Genomic DNA, 19,196 nt, shown 5'->3' on the forward strand with positions numbered 1-19,196 from the left:
CTCCTCTGGCATCTTCAGCCGCTGGTCTAGGCCCCCTTACCTCCTTGCTGTCAGGCTTAAATGCTACATTTTGTGCCTGTTCCACTCCCTCCCCTTCACCTTCTTCTGCACTTCATGCACTGTGTCCTTTTACCAATTCCAAATCCCCTCTGGGAGCTGACCTAGCTGTGTTCTGCAAGGTGTCAATGGGTGCTTACAAAACTGTCAAGGCCCTAGTTCCATGAGAGATACAGAAAAATGCCATTTCTCTGGTCCCACCAATCAGCCAGGTTTGGAAATAATTTTTTCACTCTGTGGTTCCCGGCATCAGTGATAGCCACGTGGGCGCGTCGTTTGGCTGCAGCCTCACTAGACACCAAAGCACTGACCTGGCCAGCTTCTCTGAATGCCAGGCCCCCAACCCACACCCATATAAAAAGAGGTGCTTCATATCCTGGAGAGAGAGAGAGAGGTTATTTTGCATGTTTTACAAAGGAGGAAATTAAGATAAGAGAGGCTCAATAACATGTCTGAAATCAAAAGAGTTGGTAATAGATCTGAGATTTTAACTGTGATTCCCTGATGCCCACAGAAGGTGGTCTACACAGAAGGTGGTCAGAAAAGGGTGATTACAATAACAATACTAAGTAATGATCATTATTTTTATTATTACAGAATTGATGGTTTTCCATTTGTAGTCCCTGGAAGCAGATTCTGAGACAATGAATATCCATTGGAAAATGACACATTAGGGAGTATTCTCAGGAAAAATCACTTGGAGAGTTAGGAAGCGGGGCAGGAAAGAAAAGAGGACCAAGTAAGGAAGTGACACGGAGCAGAGGTGATTTGAAGAGGGGCTGGGTCACATCTCTGCGTTGTTCCATCAGAGGAAAGGGGAGGGAACGTTTATATCCCCATGTCTGTCAGTCACTGATTAAGGGCTGCTCTTGAGGGTTGTGCAGGGGGGAGAATCACCAGGGAAAGCTGGTTCTCAGAAGCAACAGGTAAAGTGATGGCAGAGAAGGTCTGGCTGCTGGTGGAAAGCACCCCCAAAACCACACTAACAGCATCTGCCAGGGTGACCTTGAAAATGGAGAAGCCTTTTAAAGGAAACAGCAGAGAGTTCTGATTTTCCTATGTTTTATTTCCATATGGATACCTCAGCTTCCCCTAGGAACCGTGTGCAACCTTAGAGACAACACTGAAGATGCTAAGTAAACATTTGTGGGCTGACTGAAATCATTTTATTATTTCAGCACGATAGGAATCTAGGTCGTGGCTAGCCTCCAAGCTCCCTTCCTGCTGGGTCTCTAGCAGCAAGACTTCCTCTCGTTCTCCATGTTTCTGTTATTCTTCTGGGCCAGGGGGTAGATTGCTCTTGTATATATGATTCAGCTTTTCAGAGGAACTCATGACAGTCATGTGGGATGTGTTTAATTTTGTACAGTTTAACTGTATATTAGTAACAGGGCTTACTGGATGACTGCTTTTCCAACAAAACTGGAAAGGAAAAAATCATTCAAGATTTTTTTTACTAGGAGACTGCAAAAGAAGGAAACATGAATGTCTATTCTCTTTGTAAGTATTCATATTAAGTAATAGAGAAGAATGGCTTTTTTCCAAAAATGTATGAATAAGTGACTTTTTTCAGTCTCGGATGAGATGGATGCTGTTAGGCTTGTTTTCTAGCTTTTTGGGGTTCTTCAATTAGTTTGCAGATGGAATATTAAAACAGATTTACTGTAGGGAAATGAAAAACAATAGGGCAACTAATATTTGCTTTGTATGCTACAACTTAAAATATTAGAAACACTGAAAATTCTTAAGTAAAGTTAACAAAACTAGTTTGGACAGTTCTCATGTTCTTGTTATGTTATTTTTCATATGGAGAGAGTGTCAGTCTATGCCTCTATGGAGAATTGCATACCTTACTAAGTCTGGGTCAGTTTCCAACATATGACCCTTTATGCTTTCGATACTGTGTAAATTTTCCAAGAGTTGCTTCAACATGAGATTTTTGGAGGTCCACCTCTTCTGTAACATCTTCATCTTTATCTACAACCACTTTCTCAGTTACGTCACTAGGTCTGTCCTCCCTGAGTTCTTCTGCTTCCCATCTAAGGTCTTCCAAAAGGCCGTGTGTCCAAGTTCCCAAAGTCAACTGCTTTCTCTACAACTTCATTTCATTCAAATTTCACTTGCAGTTTGTTACCACTTTTTGGATTTTTTGCTGCACTTTTATCTTTGTTGGTCAATTCCTCTTTCTAGTGTTCATTCTTATAAACTGTCACATGGATTTATTTACAAAGAAACAGGAAACTCAACTAGATGCATTAGCTATGTTGTGTGAGCTGAACAAAGATGTGCTGTGACCAGTCACCAACCAACTTTGAAAGAAATGATGTGATTGATTACCGATCATGACACACATCATCAATTTACATAATGACTCGTAAACCAAAGAGCTAACAGGGAGCTTTGTACCCTATGAAGTTATATACAATTAATACACTGTTATGGGCTCCCCTGGTGGCTCAGACAGAAAAGAATCTGCCTGCAATGCAGGAGACCTGGGTTCGATCCCTGGGTCGGGAAGATCCCCTTGAGGAGGGCATGGCAATCTGCTTGAGTATTCTGGTGTGGAGAATCCCATGGACAGAGGAGCCTGGCAGGCTACAGTCCATGAGGCCGCAAAGAGTCGGACAAGTCTAAATTGACTTAGCACCACACACACAGTACACTGTAATGACTGAAATTTGAACCACGTTGTTATGGGACTGATGTGATATAACTAAGTCATGATAAGGAGGTTTGTGCATATTGGAACTGTGTGAAGCCAGAACTAACTGTTCTTCCAACACTTACCATGACTGACCTAGCTGCTACTATCCAATGTCTAATTTGCCTGCAACAGAGACTGATACCAGCCCCTGATGAGACATTGTTTCTCATTGAGACCAACTGGCCCGGAACAGAAAGTTTGCCACATTAGGCCCCTTCCATTTTGGAAAGGTGGGCAGTTTGCTCCCATAGGTTTTGGGTACAAGCTCTCCTTTCCTTCCTGCAGAGTCTCACCCAGCACCACTGTCTGGAGACTTACAGAGTGTGTGAGTCAGCAGCACCAGATCCCATATAGTATTGTGTCAGATCAGGAGATCAACTCAACAGGAAAGGAGGTGTGGAAAGGGGCCATGACTGGATTCCACGGATCAAACCACCCAGAAACTGCCAGTCTGATGGTCCTGGAACACCCTGCTGAAGACAGGGCTGAAGGGTCAACTCTGAAAGTTTTCTCTGTGAGGATGTAGCCTCCAGAGAAAAATATGTGTACCTTGAACTGAAGTCTTCAGATGACTTTGTGACCCCAATAGGAAAAATAAATAAGTCCAAATGACCTCACTTACTATTGTTCTCAATGACTGCTTCTGGGGGATTTTGTGTTTCCTGTCCACACACCCCTAAACTTTGCAGGGTTAGAGGTCCTTGACCCCAAAGACCACTCGCTTGTTCCAGGGGACCCAGCAGGAGTGTACTGAATCATAAACTTCAGATGCTGCCCAGGCACTTTGGGCTTCTTTTGTCCAGGTACTAGCAGGCAAGAAGTCACCATTTTGGCAGAGATAATTGACCCTGGTCATCAGGAGAGGGTAAGGCTATTATTAGGCTTCCTTCATAGCTCAGTCAGTAAAGAATCTGCCTGCAATACAGGAGACCCAGGTTCGATTCCTGGGTTGGGAAGATCTCCTGGAGAAGGAAACAGTAACCCATTCCAGTATTCTTGCCTGGAGAATCCCATGGACAAAGGAGCCTAGCAGGCTATTATTACACAATGGGCAGGAGAAATAGGTGTAGAAATCAGATGATCTCCTTGAATATATCTTAGCATTCCATTGCCTAATCGTGACTGCAAATGGACAGGTACAAGAGCCTGGCATGAGAAGGGATTGGTGAGCAGGGCTCAGGCCCCTCGTGACAAGAGCCTCGGTCAAGCTACTGGGTAAGACTCCAAGGCCAGGAGAGGTGGTGGCCAAGGGAGAGGAAGATCGAGAATAGATAGTGAAGGAGGGAAGGTATGTGAGTCGGTTGTAGCTGGAGACCAATGCCAGAGATGGGGGGCAGAATTTATCCCTCAAAAATACGCCTTATCAAGAGAGGCCACTATTGAAAAAAATGCCCTTGAAGAATGAATCCCATAGCACAAGGAGTGGACTACAGTAGACGTGACGATGCATAACCCAGGACCTCCCTTCGAGAAAGGTTGGACATGCCGCCCCACGGCAGGGAGAGGTGTCAGTAAACAACTTCTGGTTGTCAGGGTTGCCACAGCTGCAGGGAGACACCTCGCCTGAGTTCACACCTTTGTCTAGTGACCTAGTAAGGCAGGCGAACAAAGACCCAGCCCTGTCACTCTGTCGTGGGTCACTACTGAGCAACATGCACTTCCAGGCTCTTGACCGAGTTGAAGGCTCTGTGGTGCTACATCACAGTTCAGCTCCTTTTGCCCAATCCTGCTTCTCTGCTTATATTTAAAGCCCTGGTAAACATCTTATACCCCAAATTCCATCTCAGTGTCAATTTCCAGAGAACTTGACCTGCGACAATATGTGTTCATATCTGGAGAACTTGTTGACTTAAAAGTATTGTGTGATCCTCATGTTTCAATTTTGTTTTCTTTTTGATTTATTTATTTTTGGCCACACCTTAAGGTTTGAAGGATTTTAGTTCCCCAACAAGGGATTGAACCTGGCCTCTAGCAATGAGAGTACAGAGTTGTAACCACCAGGTAATTTCCTCAATTTTATTTTAGAAGTAATTTAAAATTTTTTTATTCTCTGATAATAAAGATATTATCATTGGAAAAAAGCTGATAGTCCTCTAAATATAAGATCTCCAGCAACCCACACTGAAAAGACCACTGTATTAAGTTGTGAAAGATAATGCTGTATATTTGTGCAATGTGAGCAACTTACAAAGCATTTTTATATTTATGAGGTTGTGTGCATGCATTGAAATGCATGCATGCAGTCCCTTAGTCATTCAATGTGTCCGACTCTCTGTGACCCCACGGGCTGTGGCTTGCCAGGCTCCTCTCTCCATGAAATTTCTCAGGCAAGAATACTGGAGTGGGTTGCCATGCCCTCCTGCAGGCAATCTTCCCAATCCAGGGATCGAACCCATGTCTCCTGCATCTCCTGCATTGGAAGGCAGATTCTTTACCACGTGCCTCCTGGGAAATCCCATTCATGAAGTTACCTCTTCCAAACAGCTGTTCCATGCACTCGGCAGATATTTGAATTCCCTCTTTAGGGAAAAAAAAGTTAAGATGTACTGCAAACTGTCTAGGTGTAAATCTCAGAGGAAATTTCCCACTTGTGCTCAAGGAGAAAATACAAAGATGTAAGTATAAGAATTTTAATAGTGAAAAATTGAAATAGCAAAAGTTGGAACTAAATGCCCTTCAGAAGAGGATAAATAAGCTGTGGTATAATAATAGTTACAATACCATACAGTTAGTTAAAACAGATGAAATATAATATATAATTTATAAAGTATACCAGATCTCAATACAAATCTCCAACCGTAATATCAAACCATTGAATAGAAAATCTCAGAATATATATACTATGATATCACTTAGGCAAATTTTAAAATATGAAATATAATTGATATACAATATTGCATTAATTTCAGGTATATAATTATCTGATATTTGCATATATTATGAACTGATCACCATGATAAATCTAGTAATTATCTGTTCCCATGCAAAGTTATTACAATATTATTGACCATATTCCTTATGCTGTATATTACATCCCTGTGACTTAATTTATTACATAGCTGGAGGTTTATACTTCTTAATCTCTTTCACCAATTTCACCCACTCTCTGAACCCCTTCCTTTCTAGCAATTACTCTTTAGTCCTCTGAATCTATGCGTCTATTTTAGCTTTGGCATTTTTTTGTTTGTTTTGCTTTTTTAAATTCCACATATAAGTGAGCTTATGCAGTATTCATCTTTCTCTGTCTGATTTATTTCACTAAGCATAATATTCTTTAGATCCGTCCATTTTGTTGCAAATGGCAAGACTAATTTTTTATGACTGAGTAACATTCCATATATGTATGATATGGTGGTGGTTTAGTTGCTAAGTTCTGTCCAACTCTTGTGACCCCATGGACTATAGCTTGCAAGGCTCCTCTGCCCCTAGGATTTTCCAGGCAAGAGTACTGGAGTGGGTTGCCATTTCCTTCTCCAGGGGATTTTCCTGACCCAGGGATTGAACCCAGGACTCCTGCACTACAGGCAGATTCTTTACTGACTGAGCTCCAGGGAAGCCACCATGTATTATATATATATATACACACACACACATACACAGACACACATATATCTCACATCCTATTTATCCATTTGTATATCATATATCTATAAACTCTTAGGTTGCTTCTGTATCTTGGCTATCATAAATAGTGCTGCAACAAAAATTGGAGTGCATATAACTTTTTGAATTAGTGTTCATGTTTTCTTCAGGTAAGTACCCAGAAGTGAACTTGCAGGATTGTATGGTAGTTCTGGTTTATATTTTTGGGGGACTGCCATCCTGTTTCCCATAGTAACTGCACCAAGTTACCTTCCTACCAACAGTGTACAAGAACTCCCTTTTCTCTACGTCCTTGACAGCATTTGTTATTCGTTGTCTTTTTTTTCCCTTGGCTGCCCTGGGTCTTCCTTGCTGTGCATGGGCTTTCTCCAGTGGCGGCAAGTGGGGGCTACTCTTCCTTGTGGGGCTGGGGGCTTCTTGTTGTGGTGGCTTCTCTTGTTGTGGAGCTTGGTGCACAGGCTTCAGTCGCTGGGGCACATAGGTTCAATAGTTGTGGCTCACGGACTCTAGAGCACAGGCTTAATAGTTGTGGTGCATGGGCTTAGTTGCTCCGAGGCATGTGGGATCTTCCCAGACCAGCGATGGAAACCACATCCCCTGCATTAGCAGGTGGATTCTGATTCACTGCACCACCAGAAAAGTCCTTATTTGTTCTCTTTTTAATGATAGCCATTCAGACAGGTGTAAGGTAATATCTCTTCATGATTCTGATTTGTCTTTCCCCAATGATTAGTGATGCTGAACATCTTTTCATGTGTCTGTGGCCATCTACATGTCTGCATGGGGAAAATGTCTATTCAGGCCCTCTGCTCATTTTTTAAACTGTTTTTGTTTTGTTGACGTTGACTTTTACGAGATGTTTGTATATTTTGGATATTAATATCTTATCAGATATATCATTTGCAAATATCTTCTTCCATTCAGTAGGCTGCCTTTTCATCTTTTTGATAGTTTCCTCTGCTGTGCAAGGCTTTTATAGTTTGATGTAGGCCCATTTGTTTGGTTTTGCTTTTGTTTCCTTTGCCTGAAGAAACAGATCCAAGTACATATATATAGTGCCAAGATAAATGTCAAAGACTGTACCACCCATGTTTACTTTTAGGAATTTTATTGTTTCAAGTGTTACACTTAAAGTTTTAGTTCATCTTGAGCTTATCTTTTAATGTGATGTGAGAAAGTAGTCCAGTTTGAATCTTTTACATGTAACTGTCCAGTTTTCCCAACACCATTTATTGAAAAGACTGTCTTTCCCCCATTGTTTATTTTGCCTCCTTTGTCACAGATTAATTGACCATACAAGTGTGGGTTTATTTCTGGGTTTTCTATTCTGTTCATTGATCTGTGCCTCTGTTTTTGTGACAATATCATATTGTTTTGACGACTGTAGCTTTGTAATATAATTTAAAATCAGGGCGTATTATGCCTCCAGCTTTATTCTTTCTCAAGCTTGCTTTTTATGATTTGGGGTGCTTTGTGTTCCCATAAAAATATTAGAAATATTTGTTCTAGTTCTATAAAAACTGCCATTGGTATTTTGATAGGAATTGCATTGAATTTATAGATTGCCTAGGATAGTATAGTCATCTTAACAATATTGATTCTCTCAGTCCATGAGCATGTATATATTTCCATCTGTTTGTGTCATCTTCAATTTCTTTCATCAGTGTCTTTTACTTTTCCTAGTACAGGTCATTTACCTCATTGGTTAAATGTATTCCTAGGTATTTCATTCTTCTTGATGCGTTATAAATAGAATTATTTTCTTAATTTCTCTTTCTGATAGTTTGCTTTCAGTGAATAGAAGTGCAACAGGTTTCTGTATATTAATTTTATGTCTCACAAATTTTTAAAGAATGTAAAAACAATACTATATATTAATCCTTATATAGAACTTTCAAAGTATTTTTAAATAAGCTAATTAGATACACACTATATTCCCTGAAGGGATTCAGGTGATAGTGAGTAAAGGCAGGGAGGATCCCCTGCTTTGTAGGAAATTTTCTTGGATTTAAGACATTTCAGCCTGTATTGGTAGCTGGCAAAGAAAGATCCCATTGACTCATGGTCGGTAAGTATGTGCAACCTGATTTTTTTTAGCTTCCAGCTCTTTGCAGAGACACAGGATCCTCATTTCCCTTTCTCCAAGGCTCACCCACTTCTTCCATGCTCAGATTTCTGATTCTGGAATACAACGGGACCTCTGAGAAAGTCTGCGGGAATGGACTGCCCCTCACAGCCCTCCCCTCCTGGCCCCCCGCGCCTCCCCAGCCTCATCACAGTGAGGTTAGCCCTGGGGTTAAGCCCACTGGCAGTGACCACTGGGACTCAGCCTGCCTCTTGGCCCTGGGGCAGCTTTACGGATGCTCTGTCTGCCACCCCTGGATTGTAGGAAGAGAACAGCTTGGTGGAGACCCACTGAACTTAATCTTATGGAACGGAGTTTAACCAGAAAGGGACATCCACTGGAAACCAACCCAATGAGCGAAGCTCACACACGTCTGTGGCTCTCCAGGGCACCTAACACCTGGGTTACTGCTGACATTCCCTCTACCCTGTTCAGTGTGGGCAGAGCACTGACCTCAGGGAGGAGCAAGAAGGTACAAGAACCTCATCTTCTCCAGTCTGGGAAGGAAAGGGAAGATGGTCTCAGTGCTTCCTTGGGCATAAACTGCAGCATTGTGGGGGTACCCAGAATCCACCCCCAACTCCCCAAGATTTGTCTCGATCTGATTTATCATTCCCAAATTTCACTTAAATATGTATTTCTTGCTAATTTTATTTATCTTTTCACCTCTTTCCTACTAGAGTGATTTTAAATTGCTTCTCTTTTCTCACTTGGTTGAAATTATCAAGGCATCTGCGATTATCCCCATTTGTTAGAGTTTGCAGCCCAGGGAATAAAGAGAAAAAAGAAATATTATGTCAAAGTATTTTATACATTGAATTATTTAAGTGATAATTGAAAGATTTTGAGACACATGTATTCTTTACGCCAACTGCAACTGAAGGGATCACAGAGAGCCGAGAAGATTGTTTCATTATGAGAATAAAGGTCAACTCTTTAGAAGACGGGGACATTTCAGAATTAAGTGAGACAGGGCTTGCAAAGCCCTTGGTACATGACCTGGCTCACAGCAGGTGCTTAATAAACTCAGTTGCCATTCTCTTTTGTGTGGCCCGTATTAACTCTTTAGTGCACTTTAGAAAGATTCCTGCTCTCTCTAAAATAGTCCTTCTCACAGGTTGCTGGTATTCAGTCACTAAGTTGTGTCCCGCTTTTTGAACCCCGTGGACTGCAGCATGCCAGGCTTCTCTCCCGTCACTGTCTCCCAGAGTTTGCTCAAATTCATGTCCATCGAGTTGGTGGAGCCATCTAACCATCTTATCCTCTGTCATCCTCTTTTCCTCCTGCCCTCAGTCTTTCTCAGCATCAGTGTCTTTTCCCGTGAGTTAGGTTTTTGCATCAGGTGGCCAAAGTATTGGAGCTTGGGCAAATAAATTACCTGGGGATTTTGTTAAATTGAAGATCCAGACACAGTGCATCTGGGGAGAGGCCTGATTGTCAAGTTTCCAACCAGCTCCCAGGTGTTGCTGACAACCACTGGAATGAGATGCAGGCTCAGGGTAACAAGTTTCTATTTCATGGCTTGAAATTACCATTCTTACTCATTTCTACCCCTGCAGTTGTATGTTGCTTTATCCCATGAGCCTTCACCTGTTCATCCCCAATCACCTATTCAAATCCTCTATAACTTTCAAAGTGTTAAGTTCCATTTTTTAATTAAAACTTCTTCCCAAATCTTTGCAGCTCTAAGTGATTAATGTCATCTCTGATACTCTGAATCACATTTAGTCAAATTCTTTTTATTAACACTGGTGAGAGATTAGTCAGATAATCTAAAATGTTGGTTAAAGTGAGAATATCACAATTTAAATATACGTACTTTAAATGTTTAATAAAAACCTTCAAAGACACATTCATTGACCAATTTTTTGCTGTGAACCCTAGTCCTCTGTTCAAGTAGGTCTCCTTTGAGACATGTTCTGCTTCTTTCTTACATAAACCATCCCTATTCATGTTGCTTAATGTATTTTTTCTCAAACTTTCACAGATTTCCCGGCCACATCTAATCTGACCACATTTTTTAAATGACTCACTTTAATGTGTCTTCTACAGACACTATAACTATTTTTTTTCTATTCTCAAATTTCATTGGCTTCATGATTTTTTCATTGAATTAGGCAGTTTGAAGAACAAGCACAAAAACTGGTCTGGAAGCAGACACAACCAACTGTTGCTAAGTGTGCAGTTCACCTGTGGGGACTGCCCTGGTAGCCCCGTGGATAAGAATCCACCTGCAAATGCAGGGAACATGGGTTTGATTCCTGATCCGGCAAGATCCCACATGCTGCAGAGAAACTAAGCCTGAGGGCGCCACAGCTACTAAGTCCGAGCTCTAGAGCCCGTGCTCTGCAACAAGAGAAGGCCCCAAATGAGAAACCCGAGCGCAGAAGCCTCCAAAGAGGAGCCCCAGTTTGCTACAACTAGAGAAAGCAACAAAGCAACAAAGACCCAGGGCAGCCAAAAAATCTTCTCCCCCCCAAAAAAATTTTTCACTTGTGGGAGAAGTTGGGGCATGGAGCCTGTGGAGCAGAATAATGGCTCCCCCAAAATGATTATGTCCTAGTCCAGGAACTTGTGAGTGTTCACTTATATGGCTAAAGGGATTTTTGCAGGTGTGATTAAGTTAAGGATTTTTAGATGAGGGATTATCCTGGATTATCTGGATGGGCTCAACATAATCACAAAGGTCCTTATGAGAGAGAGAGGCAGAGTTAGTTGTACATGTGACTACAGAAGTAAGAGTTCAGAGTGACATGTGGAAGGGGCCATGAACTAAGGAATACAGACAGTTTCTAGAAGCTGAAAAAGGCAGAGGACAGATGCTCCCTCCAGAACCTCCAGAAGGAACCAGCCTGGCCAATACCTTGACCTTATCCCAGTGAGACTGATTGTGGACTTCTGACATCCAGAGCTGTAAGGTAATAAACATGTGTTGGTTAAAGTCATTATGTTTGTGATAATTTATGGCATGGGCTTCCCTGTCATGGGCTCGGTGGTAAAGAATCTGCCTGCCAATGCAGGAGATGCAGATTCAATCCCTGGGTGGAGAAGATCCCCTAGAGAAGGAAATGGCAATCCATTACAGTATTCTTGCCTGGGAAATCCCATGGACAGAGGAGCCAGGCAGGCTACAGTCCATGGGGTTGCAAAGAGTCGGACACAACTTAGTGACTAAAAAACAACAATTTATTGCATAGGCTGTAGGGGACTAATGCAGGACTCCAGCGTACTGCTCTGGAGAGGCACTCAGGGTGCTATGGGCAGAGCAGTACTGGGATGTGTTGGTCTGTCTGGCAAGTGAAATAAGTAAAGAGTGATCAAAAACACTTCTACTGATATGAAAAGATACTCAATAACAATAATTATTAGGGAAATGCAAAACAAAACTGCAGTGGGGTATCATCACACACTGGCCAGAATGGCATCATTGAAAAGTCTACAAATAACAAATGCTAGAGATATGTGGAGGAAAGAGAACCCTTCCATACTGTTGGTGGGAATGTATGTTGGTGCAGCCACTATGGAAAACAGCCACTATGGAAGTTCCTCAAAAAACGAAAAATAGAGTTGCCATATGATCTAGCAATCCCACTTCTGGACAAAACTATAATTAAAAAAGAAACGTGCACCCTATGTTCATAGCAGTACTATTTACAATATCAAAGACATGGAAACAACCTACATGTCCATCAACAAATGAGCAGATAAAGAAGATGTTGGTGCATACAATGGAATATTACTCAGTCATAAAAAAGAATAAAATAATGCCATTTGCAGGAATGTGGATGAACCTAGAGATTATCATACTAAGAGAAGTAAGTCAAAAAGAGAAAGATAAATACCATATGATGTCACTTATGTGTGGAGTCTAAAATATGACAGAAATGAACTTCTCTGTGAAAGAGAAACAGACTCACAGACATGTGCAACAAGCTTGTGGTTGCCAAGGGGGAGGGGATTGAGGGAGGGATGGATTGGGAATTTGAAGTTAGCAGATGCAAACTAGTATATATAGAATGGATAAACAGCAAGGTCCTGGCACAGGGAACTAGATTCAATATCCTGCAATTCAATAATGGAAAAGAATATTTAAAAGAATGTGTGTATATATATATATATATATATATATATACATAAAACTGAATCACTTTGCTATACCACAGAAATTAACACAGCTTTTTAAATCAACTAAAATGTTTTAGAGGAGTACTTCTACTGTAATTAATTTAGAATTGTATTTGTTCACTAAATCTTTCATATGCCTTACCAGATGGACGCTGAGTTTTTTGAGGGCATCAACATGTTGCCTTGCTAGCTTTGCATCTTGAGAGATAGCATTTTAAATCAGCAAATAATGATTTTAGTTATTTATAATTTCAAAGTTGTCAGGGTGGAGTTTCTGTGGCTTAATCTTTAGACTAGTGTAATTAGGATTTAGTTTTTTTTCTATCAAAAAAGATGTCTTCTCTCTCCCTGCCAATGCAGGAGACACAAGCTCGATCCCTGATGCTTGAAGATCCCCATGCAGCAGAGCAACTAAGGCTAGGCACCACAACTATTGAACTTGTGCTCTAGAGCCCTGGGGCTGCAGCGACTGAAGCCTGCATGCCTAGAGCCTGTGCTCCAAAACAAGAGAAGCCACTGCAATGAGAAGCCTTCACAACACAGCTACAGAGTAGCCCCCACTCACCACAGCTAGAGAAAAACCCTTGTAGCAACAAAAACCCAGCACAGCCAGAAATAAATTTTAAAAAATTAAAAAAAAAAAAGAAAGTTGTATTCTCTACTGTACTAAAAACCTGTAATCTAGGCGACAGGAGATGAATGAAACACAGCAACGGCTTTAAAGTCTTAGCCTGTTTCCTTCTACTGCCAATACTGTGGCCTTGGACCTGTTGGGAAACCTCCCTTACCTTAGTTTCATCTTATCTAAAATAGTAATTATAATACTTTCCACTTAACAGTCTTGTTGGAAGGAATGAATACGAAAAAATGCTTGGTCCATAGATACCCAGTGGTGGTAGTGAGTCTTATCACTCTACTGTTGGTAAAGAAAATACTCTAAGAATGTGGGAAGGAGTGAAAGGGCATTGTAAACAGCAGTGCAGACCATCAGAACTTTTATATTTTAAAGCCAGAAGGACTCTCCAAGGCCATCTATTGATAAAATAGTGTTTGACAAACTACCGGGACAAAGGTCAAAATAGCCTACTTCTTGTTTTCATAAAGAGAGTTTTATCAGAATACAACCACATCCATTCATTTATCTGTCATCCATGGCTGCTTTTGCACTACAATGTCAGAGTTGAATATGACAGAGACTTTATGACCTGCAGAGTTGAAAATACTTACTTTTGGGGGACTTCCCTGGTGGTCCAATGGCTAAGACTCCACGCCCCCAATGCAAGGGGTCCGGAGTTTGATCCCTGGTTGGGGAACTAGATCCCACATGCCACAATAAAAGATCCTGCATGCCTCAATGAAGACTGAAGATCTGGCATCCTGCAACTAAGACCCGACGCGGCCAAATAAATAAATAAAAATAAATATTTAAAACACGTACTTTCAGGCCTTTTACAGAAAAAGTTTAACAACCTTGATCCAGAACACCTCACTTACAGATAAGGGAAAACGGCCAAATAAGATGACACTGTCCACAGTCACATGGCTGGGTCCTGACGTGTGCAACTTGTAGACCTGGCCTGTGAGAAATGCCAACTGGAGTCCTTCAAGTAGAAAGGAAAGGATGCTGGACAGTAACCTGAAGTCATATTAAGAAATAAAGAACACCAGTAAATATAACTACATAAGTAAATACAGAGCCAATATTATTACACTTTTTGTTTGTAAGTCATTTTCCCCTTATGTGATTTAAGATACAAAAACAAAAACAGTAAGCATAGATCTCAGTTCAGTTCAGTCGCTCAGTCGTGTCCGACTCTTTGCGACCCCATGAACCTCAGTACGCCAGGCCTCCTTGTCCATCATCAACTCCCGGAGTCCACCCAAACCCATGTCCATTGAGTTGGTGATGCCATCCAACCATCTCATCCTCTGTCGTCCCCTTCTCCTCCTGCCCTCAATCTTTCCAGCATCAGGGTCTTTTCAAATGAGTCAGCTCTTTGCATCAGGTGGCCAAAGTATTGGAGTTTCAGCTTCTGCATCAGTCCTTCCAATGAACACCCAGGACTGATCTCCTTTAGAATGGACTGGTTGGATCTCCCTGCAGTCCAAGAGTCTCAAGAGTCTTCTCCAACACCACAATTCAAAAGCATCAATTCTTCGGCGCTAATATGTTAATGGGCACATAATGTATAAAGCTAATTTGTGATAGAGCTAACAACATCAAAAGAGGTTGCATCTGTACAGAAGTACAGTTTTTGTATAACATTGAAGCCAAAGTGGAATTCATTCAAAGCAGTTTTATTATGTATACACACTACTATATATAAAATAACCAGCAAGGACCTACTATATAGTACAAGGAACTGTATTCAGTATTTTGTAATAACTTATAATGGAAAAGAATATGAAAAAGAAACATGAAGTCTCCTCCGGAGAAAGAACAAGTCCTGGGATTCATTTTGATTAACCTCATAATGAGTCCTGGGGGATCTGGGGCCCTGATGCCCACTTCTGTCCTGGAGTCCTAGTCAGAGCCCCACTCAGAACACACGGACAGAGAGCGGGGGCAGGAGCGCCCATCCTAAAGGAAGGAGAGTGCAAGATCACCACCAAGGTCCACATGTTCTTCACTCAGATACTCCTGGCGGGGAGACTGGTCGAGAGTCTGAGTCCAGGTCTTAGTGGAGCTGCATCTTCAAGGAGTCTCTAGTCCAAGCCCTTCATCATGCAACAAAAGAAACAGAATCCTCGGGACTTCCCTAGTGGTCCAGGGGTTGAGAATCTACTTGGTAATGCAAGGGATGTGGGTTCAATCCTAGGTTGGGGAACTAAAATCCCACAAGCCTCTGAGCAACTAAGCCCTCGAGCCACAACTACTGAGCCTACGTGCCAAAACAGGAAAGTCTATGCGCTGCAGTGAGAGATCCCGTGCACCGCAGCCCAATAAATAAGAGAAACAGAGTTGGGGGAAAGGGATGACTCCCACCGGCTTACAACTTCTGTGTTGCACTGTGCCAAGGCACGTCCACGTGTTCTGACTCCCTATGCAGACTGCTCCCCCAAGTAACCCTAGCAGCAGGGGTTTATTAGCGGAACTTTCTGAGTGCCTCAGGGCAAAAATCTTTCTCACAAATGGTCGAAGATCATAACTTACATTTTCTCTACCTCCCTATATCCCCAAAAAGACATTGAAATAGATGTGTGTATGTATATACATATAGATTATATGTACGATACATGTATTCATATAGATATAGGTGTATGTATAATAGTATGTGTGTGTGTCTGTATGTATACATATATATGGTAAGAGAAAGATTGATCACATTTTAGACTCTTGCCTGAGTAGAAATGCTTTTAAAAAGCTGTTTTTTTAAAAAAAAAAGCTGTATTTTTTTTCCTTTAAAATGGGTAGCGTTATGTGATAATTATTGTTCCGTACCAAAGACAAGGACTTGATTAATCTCAACCTTATCCCACAGTTTATGTTACTTTTATTGATTTTTCTAAAGCTCATTTCCAAGCACCCAAGTAAATATATAACATAAATATTCGCCATCAGTCATTACTATTGTTGCTGGGGCTGGAAGCCAGGCCCTCGCATCTGTCCCTCTTCCCACAAGCATCAGCAGCGCGTCAAAGGAGCAGAAGGCTGCTGCGTCGTTCTGCCGGAACCTCTGGCAAGCCTGGCTGTTTGGCTGCAGAGATGCACATGTGGCGGAGGGAAGTGTTACCCCGGAGGCTAGTCTCAGAGCAGCCCATTTGACTTTGCAGACTGGGACAGAACAAAAGGCCCTGTGCCGAGGACACGAACTTGGAAATCTCACTCTTGAGACAGAGGAGTGTTTGTTCCTGTGATTTAAGAGACACCATATGAATCTAATCCTATAATCAAACATTGATACGAGGCCCAATGTATGGCTTTTTCTCCCCTAGGATAATCCAACATGAAAAGATCTCACCAAAAATATGCCTAGTTAAGACTCCCTCCTGTAAGCTAGCTGCCCACTGTGGTCACTAGTCTTGACTACACGTGTTTTTTTTTTTAAATGTTGCTATGGTTTTTGGGGGGCTGCACTGCACAGCATGTGGGATCTTAGTTCTCCGACCAGAGATGGAACAGGCACCTCCTGCATTGGAAACGCAAAGTCTTAACCACAGGACCACCAAGGAAGTCCCTCGACTACAGTTGTTAGGTGTGGCTCACATGATCAGTGTTTAAAGGGGTTCATTGCATTACAGCTTTATAAATGTATATAATAAAATGAACTTGGTACAGCCACTTAAGAAGACGGTTTGGCAGTTTCTAAATAACTAAAGATACTCTTACCACACAACCCAGCAATTGCACTGTTTGGTATTTACCAGAGAGTTGAAAAGTTATGTCCACACAAAAACCTGCACACGAATGTTTACAGCAGCTCTATTCATAACTGCCAAAACTTGGAAGCAGTCAAGATGTCTTTCAGTAGCTAACTGGATAATCAACTGTGGTACAGCCAGACTACAGAATATTATTCAGCACTAAAGAAATGAACCATGAAAAGAAATGGAGCAATCTTTAATGCATACTACCAAGTGGAAGAAACCAACCTGCAAAGGCTATGTATTGCATGATTCCAACTATATGACATTATGAAAAAGGCAAAATTATGGAAAAAAGAAAAAGATCAATGGTTGTCTGGGGTTTGGGAGGGAGCTGGGTGGGTAGGAAGGAATGAGCAGGTGAAGCACAGAGGATGTTTAGAGTGGAAAAAATATTCTGTATGATACTAAAATGATGGTCACATACCATTATACATTTGTACCACATCAAGAATGAACCCTAAGATAAACTATGGACTTTGGGTGATTATGATGTGTCCATAAGGGTTCATCAGTTGCAAGAGATGTACCCCTCTGGTGGGGGATGTTGGAAATGGAGAAGGTTTTGTATGTGTGGGGTAGGCAGTAGTATATGGGAAATCTCTGCACCTTCTTCTCAACTTCCCTGTGAACCTACATCTGCAGTTAAAAAAAAAAAAATCTTAATAATACCACCAGGAAAGCCCAATGAACACAAACAAACAAGTACATAAACAACATTAACTCTATCCAATGATTTAAGTTACTTAAATTTATTCATTCTAAAAATGTCTGCTGCGTGTTTCCTGTATTTTAGGTGCTGAATGACTGAATTAAGGACAGAAAGCAACTCTACAAATAACATCAACATTTTTTTGATATCAACTCCCCCTTCCTTTGTAGTAAATCGGTAAAAAACCCTCAGACATGCTCATCCAGAAGTCTCTCTGTGTGGTTCATCTCAGTTCCTTTTCTCCTGTTGCTCAGTAAACATTTTCTGCCTCATTCCCTTTAAGAGTTTACACTGTTGGTGGTTGTTAATTCCAATTATAATGTCTCTCCATTTGTACATACTCAAAACTCATTCTCTAAATTCAATTGTCTCTTTATCAATAATATTCATGAATCTTGGCTATGGCAGGAATCAAAAGAATGTTGAAATTTAAGAAATTCCTACATTTTCATTATATATGTTTTTTAAAGCAGAGGTTCCCAACCCTTTTGGCACCAGGGACCGATTTCATGGAAGACAACTTTTCAAAGGACCGGGGGCAGGGGCGGGCGGTGGGGTGGGGGTGCTGGGGGGGGGTGGGCGGTGGTGTGTGTGGAGATGATTTCAGGATGTTTCAAGCACACTACATTTATTGTGCATTTTGCTTCTATTATTATTAATCAGCTCCACTTTAGATCATCAGGCATTAGATCCTGGAGGTTGGGGACTCCTGTTTTACAGTTTCGGCTGACACCATGTGTCCTGTCATCCCCTTTGCCTGGACATGCAACTCTCATGGTTCTTCAGAACTTTGGGAGAGTACTGGGAGGGGGTTCACAATCACACTGTGAAGAAAGTGAGCCTTGAGGTTGAGAACAGATTCCAGGTACTTTAATTACCTGGAAGTGTTGCCAGTATTGCTCAGAAGTCCTTGAACTCTATGATGCTTCCTGTTCAACACTAGCTTCCTGTGAAGTTGGCGTTCCTCTTGACTCACCCAGTTGCCATGATCTTTTTCCGCAGTAAGCACCTGAAGCTGTGGCTCATATTAAATACTTTGTTTAGTGCCTTAAACAGGAAGCAGGTAATCCCAGGAGTGGGTAAGCACCAGAAAGTCAGGGTCTCATTGTGAGCTTTCCATGAGGCTCTTTGAGACCTTGTTCCAATTCCCCTGCACCCCTGACCTGCTCATCTGGGCAGACCACTCACACTGAGCCTGCTCACACTCAGCCCTAGCCCACTTGCCATAGATCTATGAAGGACCTTTACTTTTCCTTTCTACATTTTAAAGAAGACGTTCTATTTTCAGAAGTCACATTAAGGTCAAAGGCATTTTCTTGAAAATTGCATGAAGCTGACAGTGCTGGATGACAGAATTGGGCAGTCTGACCTAGGTGATTTTCAGTCCCTGCTCTAGTAAATTATCGGAAGGCTGCTCCTTCTGAAATTCACTCTTCATCATTACTAGGACTTGATCAGGTCACCTTGCCAAAACTGCCAGGCTTTTTATTTAAAGAAGAAAACTC

General features: G+C 41.6%; 1 long non-coding RNA gene across 1 annotated transcript; it reads left to right on the forward strand.

Moving 5' to 3' along the window:
• The first annotated feature begins 1,194 nt into the window (after window positions 1–1,194).
• LOC139038399 (uncharacterized) lies at window positions 1,195–9,294 on the forward strand. The gene is made up of 2 exons (XR_011491363.1): window positions 1,195–1,557; window positions 8,462–9,294. It is a non-coding gene; the product is annotated as an uncharacterized lncRNA (long non-coding RNA).
• The last annotated feature ends 9,902 nt before the right edge of the window (window positions 9,295–19,196 follow it).

Source organism: Odocoileus virginianus, chromosome 15, assembly GCF_023699985.2.
Source record: "Odocoileus virginianus isolate 20LAN1187 ecotype Illinois chromosome 15, Ovbor_1.2, whole genome shotgun sequence".
NCBI classification, from domain to species: domain Eukaryota; kingdom Metazoa; phylum Chordata; class Mammalia; order Artiodactyla; family Cervidae; genus Odocoileus; species Odocoileus virginianus.